Here is a 10279-nt window from a genome sequence, read left to right as displayed (position 1 = left end):
TGGTAACATTCTGTTTTTTTCTTTTTTGTATCCCTGCTACTTATTATATAATCAATCCCTCACATATGATTCAATTCTAGCTTTTTGTTTCCCAGTTTACACTAGATATTTATGGGCAAACTTTTCACTTTTGAAAAAAATGGTTTTGGTTGACATTAGAAATAATAAAAGAAAATAAGGAAATATGTCATCTTATTATGTTAGTGCCACATTGAAAATTCAACAATCCTCTTATCTAAAAAATAGAAAGTTTCTGTTTCTCATCATCTTAAAATCTATATCATTAAATCATGGAGAATTTTCAGAAATGTGGTGTTATACTTAGTAGCATCCAGATCACTGAGGGGGAAATGAAGAGAAATTTGAAAGAGGTAGCACTGTGCAGTAATCTAGTTGGGACACAGGTGTGCATGGAGCCATAATACTTCCCATCATGGCATTTGTAAAATTAAAGTTAGGTTCCCATGAACTTGCTAATTAGTATGACTTTTACAGACATTTCATTAACCTAAATAGTTTAGATTTCCTGTAGATAGACTGCATGTATTCTCATCTTTAACCTTTTCATAATGGTCCCTAATTATAGATTTCATTGATTCTTAATAGCAAAGGAACAGCAGTAGTTTATAAAGTTATATTCTAATTTGTTTTTTTTACTAATATGTGAAGTGATTTTTATCTTTCTTTTCACCTCTACAGCTAATTAAGAATTCTGGGTTAATGAAATTTCCTGATCATACTAGCATTGATTTAAACTTTACAATGAAATCATTATTTCCATGTATTACTTGCTTGCATTATGGTGGTATTTGGCTAATGAGTTCTCAAAATGATGTCTGAGAGGTTAAACAGTCCTCAAATGAATGCCAACATTAATTTATTTGTGTGAATTTTCAAAAACAAGTTTTATTTTTAACTCTAAAGGACACTAATGTAGTTAGGGTATAAGCACTCTCTGGTTAATGAAATTTAAAAAGTTAAAGTAGATTACTTCATTTTTTCCCCTCATCCTCTGATGGTTATATAGTTTCTTAAAATAGTTAAAATATTTAATTTTAAAGGCTGTCTAGCATTTTTAGTCAAAGGGATAAGCTTTTCAGTTTGGCTGGTCGTTGAAATTTGAGCAATCTTTCTTTCTTTTGTTTAATATAATTATTGACTAGTCCAGGCCTCCAGAGTTACTGGTGTATATGAAATTATGTAAACAGTCATTAGGCACATGTATATGGAAGATGGCTTTCTGTAGCAACCTTCGTGCCTATATTATAAATCCTATGCAACTGGACACTGAGTCCTTCAATTTCTAAACTTTGAAGTACAAGTGGAAGCACTGTATAGTAACAACAGCAGGCAATTTAAATTTTGTAAAACTTTTGATGTTAAAGGAAATTCTTCCAAAATGCATATAAACAGCATATGGAATCTCTAAATAGTTATCTATAGGTGAGCATGTCCAGACATCCATGAATAAAACAGAGTTTAATAAAGTGCTTTTTTCCCTATATCTAATATGTTTATGTTGAAGGGTTTGCAGAATATTTAAGGCTGTAAGGCACAGATCATGAGGTAAAGGCAGGAGGCAAAAGATGTGGTGGAGGTGAAAATGAGGAAAAACAGAAATAGGCCTCCAAGTGGATATGTTCTTATAAAAAATTATCAGAGGAAAGGTAACTTCAATATGACTTTACCAGGTAGGGCTTTCTGAATATACCACAGAAGATGGCTCGTCTTTTTATGTAGATCATGCCAGTGCAACAAGCAATAAGCACTGTTTATTGGACTCTTCAAAGTGGTTGATAGTGAATGAAGTTATGTTTATATTTATGTTAAATATATATTTAGGTTATATTTATATTTATGTTAAAATCAGTAACCTTGATTTATAGGTGGTGTGATGACCTCCTGAAAATATCCCCAACAGATTTTCGAGGGATATCTAATTTGCAAAAGCTCAACTCGAAACAGCTACCTCTGTCAAAGTGTATATCACACTTATAGTTGGATTTTCAGCAAGTTTCAAGTTCTACTATTCTTACAGGTTTTTAAGAGGAATGCCTACCAGAATAAAATATTAAGGGGCAAATTTAATTGGATCTTACAAGTGAAAATCTAGGTTACAAAAATTCTTCCTTTGTAATTATTAATTTTCCTAAGTCTATTCATTCATGGTCTTGTAGGTGGAGCAACATTTATGAGACCTTTTTGTGAGACCCATGGCCAGCAATATAACTGTGATGTATACTAACTAGCCCACCTCCAGGGACTGGTTAAATTAAATTGAAAGTAATCTCCCAATTGACATATCCTAATATGCCATAAAAATCTAATAACAGCATTTGTAAGAGTATAAACTTAAAAATGAATGCATTTGAGCAAACCACAGGAGACAGTGAAGGACAGGGAAGCCTGGCATGCTGTAGTCCACGGGGTCTCAAGAGGTGGACACAACTTAGCAACTGAACAACAACCACAAAGCGTAAAAATATTTTTACCAAATTTTATAAAACACAAAATATACATTTTGGTCTCTTGTTTTGAAGTCTGATGGTGTGAATGTGCCCATGTACAACAGTTGTTTAATAAGCAAATTTATGCAAAAGCTTTGGGACAGGTCCAGCTCTATGTAAAGTTGATCTTGTGTTCAGAGTTTTTCTTCCTTAGAAGTAATTCACATATCAAAAGATATATGCACTGTGGGTAAAAACTCTCCAAATTGCTGGTGGGAAATGTGCCTTGCATAAGCAAACCTCTGTAGCCAGCATTTCGATCTCATAGGCAACAAATACAACAATGCAGGCTATCTATCTCTGCACACTTCTGTACAAAGCAAGACCAAGGAATATGCCTGGTTAAGATGTGCCCAGCTTACAAGACGCATTTATTTGTTACAAAAGAAATGTATTATTCTCAGTATTGAATTCAGTAAATCAAGTATTGATCTAACAAGAATCAATAAATAAGCAGAATCTTAACAACTGTTCCTTATCAAGGCAAGTAAAGTTAGGGTTTAAACCTAAATTAGATAATTGGAACACACAACTATAGATAGGGCAGTCAAAAGTACAGAATGAGGTTATCAAAATTCAGTAGTATTTTCTCTACACTTAGTAACTTTAGCAGCGGAAAGTTTAGCCCAGATATATCTGGAACTGTTGACGAGGCATAAATAACAATAGCACTTTGCATCTATTTAGCTTTGGATTAAGCAGAAGGCCAGGTAGCCTATTTATCCTGCACTGAACAGTGTTAGACTTTGTTTTTTTGGGCTCCAAAATCACTGCAGATGGTGATTGCAGCCATGAAATTAAAAGACGCTTACTCCTTGGAAGGAAAGTTATGACCAACCTAGATAGCATATTCAAAAGCAGAGACATTACTTTGCCAACAAAGGTCCATCTAGTCAAGGCTATGGTTTTTCCAGTGGTCATGTATGGCTGTGGGAGCTGGACTGTGAAGAAAGCTGAGTGCTGAAGAATTGATGCTTTTGAACTGTGGTGTTGGAGAAGACTCTTGAGAGTCCCTTGGACTGCAAGGAGATCCAACCAGTCCATTCTAAAGGAGATCAGTCCTAGGTGTTCATTGGAAGGACTGATGCTAAAGCTGAAACTCCAATACTTTGGCCACTTCATGTGAAGAGTTGACTCATTGGAAAAGACCCTGATGCTGGGAGGGAGTGGGGGCAGGAGGAGAAGGGGATGGCAGAGGATGAGATGGCTGGATGCCATCACTGACTCGATGGACATGAGTTTGAGTGAACTCTGGGAGTTGGTGATGGACAGGGAGGCCTGGGGTGCTGTGATTCATGGGGTTGCAAGGAGTCAGATATGACTGAGCTACTGAACTGAAGTGAACTGAACCCTTTATTATTGCGTTTTTATCTATGGACTCTCCCATTTCAGTGTTCTCTAGGTGGTTGTAGGTATGGCTGCCTTTGGCGTTGGTAGAATATGGTGTCATATATAAGCAAGAGTTCACTGGCCAGTGCCTGCATCACATCAGTGAGTGAGACCCATTTTTTGTTGCTCAAGATGGCATGGTGACATTACATGAATCAGTAGTTAGGACACTAATGTAAGAAGCTTATATAACAACTCACAGAATGATGGAATTAAATGTGAACAGGTGAACATACGGGAAAGCTGATCAGACAATTCATTATCAGTAGAGGTAATAAGTGAAATATCTGGGAGATATGATCTTACAACTGTGCTTTTATGGGGATTCTTCTCATAAACAAGACCTTGTTTCTATTTGTGATGGACCTCTAGTGACCATTTCCCATAAAGTTCCCATAATATTATCTTATAATGAAATAATTAATGATAGCACTGAAGTGCCCATTGCAAATTCAACAAAGGAAGGGTGCTTGCTAAGTTCTGATTACCTGAAATGAGAATTGACTTTCTTTCTTCCTTCATTGCTTCCTCTTGAAATGTCAGCTTCCTGAGAAACTGGAATCTCACACATTCTAGAATTCTCTATTGCTGCCTAATGGTTACCTGTTGTCAAATAAGATAAAATTTTGCATTTTAAGAGTGTGCACTTTCTTTTTAATCTCTAAACAGAGGAGGCATTGATCTCTCTTGAGTGTTTTGGCAGTCATTAGGAACTAAGCTTGGGTCATGACTTTGTGGCTATTTATCATGAAAGACAATGCTTGATTTGAGGAATGTTGTTTTAATATATCATGTGGATAGTTAAGTACCATTTGTGAGAGTCTTTCAGTCATTTTAATTGTTAAATTTGGTGTAACCAAGAGGCATGGTTAGAGGCCTTTACTAGCAACACTATAGCATAGAGATCTCTATCTATGATTGGGCAGGGTTTTAGCCTTTCTCCTAGATTTCTGGGTTGGGGAGCTGGGGATGTGTATTTCTTTTACATCTTTCCAAATAACCTTTATGTATGTTTTCCATGGGCTTACATTTGGAAACAACTGATGAAGGAAATAATTAGAATTTCTATGTTCAGGAAGATTTCTACACCTTTTCATATATACAATGGTAATTTTCCCAGACCAATGTCCAATTTTTGAAACTGTAAATTTTGGGAACTGACTAAAGAGTGTAAATCCCTAAGGCAATAATGTTTGACTTAGGTGAACTGTGTTTTATGCTAAGGTTGTACAGGCTCTTAATCACCATTTACTCATTTTCTGGTCCTTTGTTTCCTAAGTTTCAGAGCAATATTAAGTCTCTCCCCTATGCTGCTGCTGCTGCTGCTGCTGCTGCTGCTAAGTCGCTTCAGCCGTGTCCGACTCTGTGCGACGCCATAGATGTCAGCCTACCAGGCTCCCCCATCCCTGAGATTCTCCAGGCAAGAATACTGGAGTGGGTTCCCATTTCCTTCTCCAATGTATGAAAGTGAAAAATGAGAGTGAAGTCACTCAGTCGTGTCTGACTCCTAGCGACCCCATGGACTACAGCCTATCAGGCTCCTCCGTCCATTGGATTTTCCAGGCAAGAGTCTCTCCCTTATAGACAGTCATAAATCAGATGGTTTGTGTAATCATTCTATTTATTAGAAACACATACTCAAAACTCAGTGTCTAAGGTGTGACAGCCATTTAAAAAATATCAATTTAACCTTTACAGTATTTACAACTAAATTTATACTCATGTTATTGCTGTTCATAATATTTAAATACATCTCTACATACAATGACAAGAGAAAATACTGCATATATTAGAGAACAAGTTAGGCATCCTTGGCAAACCTACATTTCAGCTGGTATATGTGGATATAATAGCAAACTTGCTAGCCAAAATTGTTAAGTTTTTCAGACTGAAATGTATGTTAATTCAGAAGCTATATAAGCAAAGATCAGTTAAAAGATCAAGTATTTGGCCTTTTTAAAACATAAAAGTTTTACTTAGATTTCCACTAAAAAGGAAATATAACACTCCAATAATTTTCTCCTTACTTCTCTGGCTGTTACCTCTCTATCTTTTGTGAAAGTTACTACTAGACACTCAGTTATCCACCTCTAACCATCGGTCATACTCAGCATTTTTTCCTCTTCTCCTATGCACTTTCTCCATAGCCCATCTCTTTCAACTCTTTAGCTTCTATGACCTGTTTTTTCCATCTCCTCTGAGGGTACCTGATTTTAGAATCTCAAATCATTGGAAGTTTTTCCTCCTTCCTCAGCATCTTCCACACTGCTGTGTGAGTGCTCTAAGACACATGTCTAAGCTTGGCTTTCTTGTATATCAAGTTCTCCTAGGTCTTCTTACAGCCATAAAGAAGTCCAAACAGCTTGGTATTTTATGTAAACCCTGTTGTCATAAAATTTAATTATCTGTATATCCTCCTCTCGTGGTTTTCCTTTCACAAGCTTTTCTCCAGCCATATTATGCTAATGAACTTTCCTATATGCTCTCACACCTGTCTCATCTCCAAGATCCTTTGGCCTACATGGATGTCCTTTCCCTACACTCATGTCCATATAATCCTCTATTTCCATTTACTTCTGTCTTTATTGTTATTCTGGTCACAGTGCATTATCATCACTTTTGAGAATTTTTCCTTAATATTCTCAGTCTCAACTGGGTACATGCTCGTCAGCTTCTGGAGACTTACCATTTTGCATTTTCATTTCTTGTCAGTATTTTAGACTGGAAACTAGCTGCTTATAGGCAGAGGCTAGGATTTATTCTTACTTTATAATGCCTAATATAGGGTCTATTGTCATAAATACATTGTGGGGCCATAATTCCTGGGGACATGTACACATTGTAGGGACACATGGCTTGGAGTAAATAAAAAAATGTGATAAGTTAGAGGGTCAATAAATTTTGCATTTGTAAAAAGCAGGAGTAAAAGAGATAATAGGTGATATGTGGAACACTGGGAAAGAAAGTACAGTCAGAAAGCAAGAAATTGATTCTAGGGGCTTAGAGGTCAAGTTCAGAGAGAAATACTTAAAGACATAGCTCAGGAAATGGAATGGGAAACATAACCAAGTAACCGCAGTCACTACGAGAAATACAGTCAAGAACATGCTTTGGGGGAGAGGACCGACACAGGACAAACAGAATTCAGGGTTAAACAGAAGACCAAGCAAGAGGCTGATGGTCTGTGATGACAGACCTAAAAGGTGTAGAGATGCCACGATCTTCACAGAAGACGTTTTGCACAGGAAGAAAGAATGTCTGGAACACGACAGAAGACAAACAGTTACACTGTTATGCACTGTAATGTGATCTGAGCGCTCTTTCCAGGTGGTGCTAGTGGTAAAGAACCCCCCTGCCAATGCAGGATACTTAAGAGATGTGGGTTCCATCCCTCGTCAGAAAGATCCCCTGGAGGAGGGCAGAGCAACCCTCTCTAGTATTCTTGCCTGGAGAATTCCATGGACAAAGAAACCTGGCAGGCTACATTTCATAGGGTTTCAAAGAGCTGGACAAGACTGAAGCAACTTAGCATGCACATGACTTGAGAACCCACTTAAGGTAAAGGTGTTGGTGGTAATCCCCACTTTACTCACTGACAACAGATTTTTAAATCTTAAAAGTGGCATTTAAAGACGATTTCACCTTAGCTGTAAGGATCTCCTCAGCCCTGGACAGATATTACTAATACCTCTGATTAGATGTTACTGGTATTCTGAGGCATAGGCAGTTGATCTCACGTGGCTAGGTGACATAGCTGTAGCTGTATCAGCCAGGAAATGATCCTATAATCATAATAACTTACATGTAACAGGTTTTGCACACGTTACCCTTTAGAAAGCACTTCAAGTATGTTATTACTTGTTTCCCTTTACTGCATTTGTCTTGTTATTGAACTGTCATATCTGCTGACTTCAGAAATGTCCTTTCCCAACACTGTTCAATCATCTTTTTTCCTCTGTCAAAACTTTTAAGTCTCAGGGTCTCTAAGAGATTATTCCAGACAAGCCTGGTCAGTTTCCAGTCACTGATTCCCAACTGTGATCTCATCCTTAGAGGCTTTCCCTTCCCCTTCTCAATTTAACAAGCTTTCAATAGCCTTTCCAGTAAAATGTAGTTGTTTATATGGTTTTATATTTCGTCCTGTTGCCTTTATAAGCATTTATCCATATTGACATTGATTTCTATCAGGCCATAAACTATTCAAGGTAAAGAAAATGGTACAAGTGGTTAATCTTTATCAAGAGCCAGGCACGGCTCTGAGTGTCCCGTAAGCATCAGCTAGTATAATACCCACCAGCTCACAGGAGAGGCACAAACAATGTGTATGTAAAGCTAAGACAGAGAGAGGTAAGGGAACTTTCCCCCAAATCACACAGATACTAAGGGAGATGGTCTAGAATTTGAATCCAGAACCCACACTTTTATCCATCATTTGTATTTCTTTCCTAAGACTTCAGGCCTCAACTATGCCACTGGTTATCTGGACGTCATTACAATGTACTCTGTATAAAGTCGGTGTATACCTCATAGCTTTATTGTAATTTATTGCCTGAAATAATATGTACAAGATTTAGAAGGAGCTGGAAGATGGTAATCTTTTGTTTTCTCAATAGTATATTACTGTTGTGTATGGCTGGTGTTACATATGTTTTGGCTCAGAGAATGAAATGTTAATGCTTAGTAATGCTAACATATTATTAACATAAAGGTAATAAATGTAATTAGTTGTTGACTAATACTTATTTTCTATTTCTTTTTATTTACTTATTTTCCAGGCTATGCAATTCTTAAGTTTGATAGACGAATTCTTAGATAATCTAATTTTAGACTTTCCTTAGTAAATGCTAAATTCCATCACGTAGGAGAAAGTTTTGTTACTGTTGGCACAGTGGTTTAATATTCACTTTTATTACCTGTGGGGTGGTTCTGATTTAATTGGTGTTTAAAATAAAGCTTACTACTTATTATATGTTTTTATAACTGCAAATGTATATATAAATTATATATATATATATATATATATATATATATATATATACTGTGCTTTCCTTTATTTCCTTAAATCTTTTACTGTCTCATAATCATGACATTTGAAATCTCATAAAACATTATTTGGGGACTTGCTAGAAATGTCATCTACAAAGTAATGGCTCAAGTTTGTAGCATTCTTAAAGCATAATAGGAGATAGAATTCATAGCAGAGTAATAAACATCTCTCTTTTAGGGTCTCTATTTGTGGCTGGTATGAATTTGTTTCCAGAGGGCAGTTAGCAAAACAGCATTATGACTGTGTGCAGAAGCATAAAACAGACAAGAAAAAAATAATATCTGAACTGGGTAGAATTATTTTTTGTTAGATGCTGAAGTCTGTGAATGTTACACTTGTAACCTCTTAGTTTAGCTTTATAAACAGGATTTTCAGGGTGTGCTTGGATGAATAAATGAATCTGAAAGAACATTGTTTGGACACATCTTTAGAGATTGCTCTAGCTTGGCTGTATCAAGCAAATTATCCCTGTTTGATACTGGGTTTTCCATTCCTTCCTATGGAAGTAGCTCTGCTTGTACAGGTAGAAAGTTTATTACACATCACCTGCAAAGGAAGAGAGTTTAGAAGAAAGTGCTAAATTAATCCAGAGAAATGCCAAATCAAAGAACAATTAGCTTTCCATATGTTCTTTTCCCCAGGGTCCTACTTTCAAGATGGCTTGTGTTTCTTGCTCAGTCATGTCCAACTCTTTGAAACCCCATGGACTGTAGCCTCTGTCCATGGGATTCTCCAGGCAAGCATACTTGAGTGAGTAGCCATTCTCTTCTCTAGGGGATCTTCCAACCTAAGGACTGAATCCAGGTCTCCCACATTGTAGGTAGATTCTTTAAGGTTTGAGCCACAGGTGAAGCCTAAGATAGCTTAAATGTATTCAAATCCTATGAATAGTTACAAAAAAAAACTTCATTAGTGACATCCTAGCTAAAGAAATCTCTTGCTTTGTGAGCCCAAGCACATGGACACATAGTTTCCCTTGGATATCAGGAAGTTTACAAAATAATCCGTTGATTTTCCTCTTTATGTTTATATGCCCATGTTATAATTTAGAAATGAGCTTTCCTCATAGCTCAGTTGGTAAAGAATCTGCTAGCAATGCAGGAGACCTAGATTCTATTCCTGGGTCAGGACTATCCCCTGGAGCAGGAAATGACAACCCATTCTAGTATTCTTGCCTGGGGAATCTCATGCAACAGAGGAGCCTGGTGGGCTACAGTCCATGGGGTCACAAGAGCCAGACATGACTTAGCAACTAAACCACAACAACATACTTTAGAAACTAGAACTACTCAAAGCCAACTTGTTGCAGCAAGTTTCTTAGGATCTTGAATGATTG

This window comes from Bos grunniens, chromosome 1 (genome assembly GCF_055505025.1).
Source record: "Bos grunniens cultivar Pamir isolate PY7600 chromosome 1, Bosgru_T2T1.0, whole genome shotgun sequence".
NCBI lineage: Eukaryota > Metazoa > Chordata > Mammalia > Artiodactyla > Bovidae > Bos > Bos grunniens.
The sequence above is the reverse complement of the archived record's forward strand: the minus strand, read 5'-3'. Positions refer to the sequence as shown.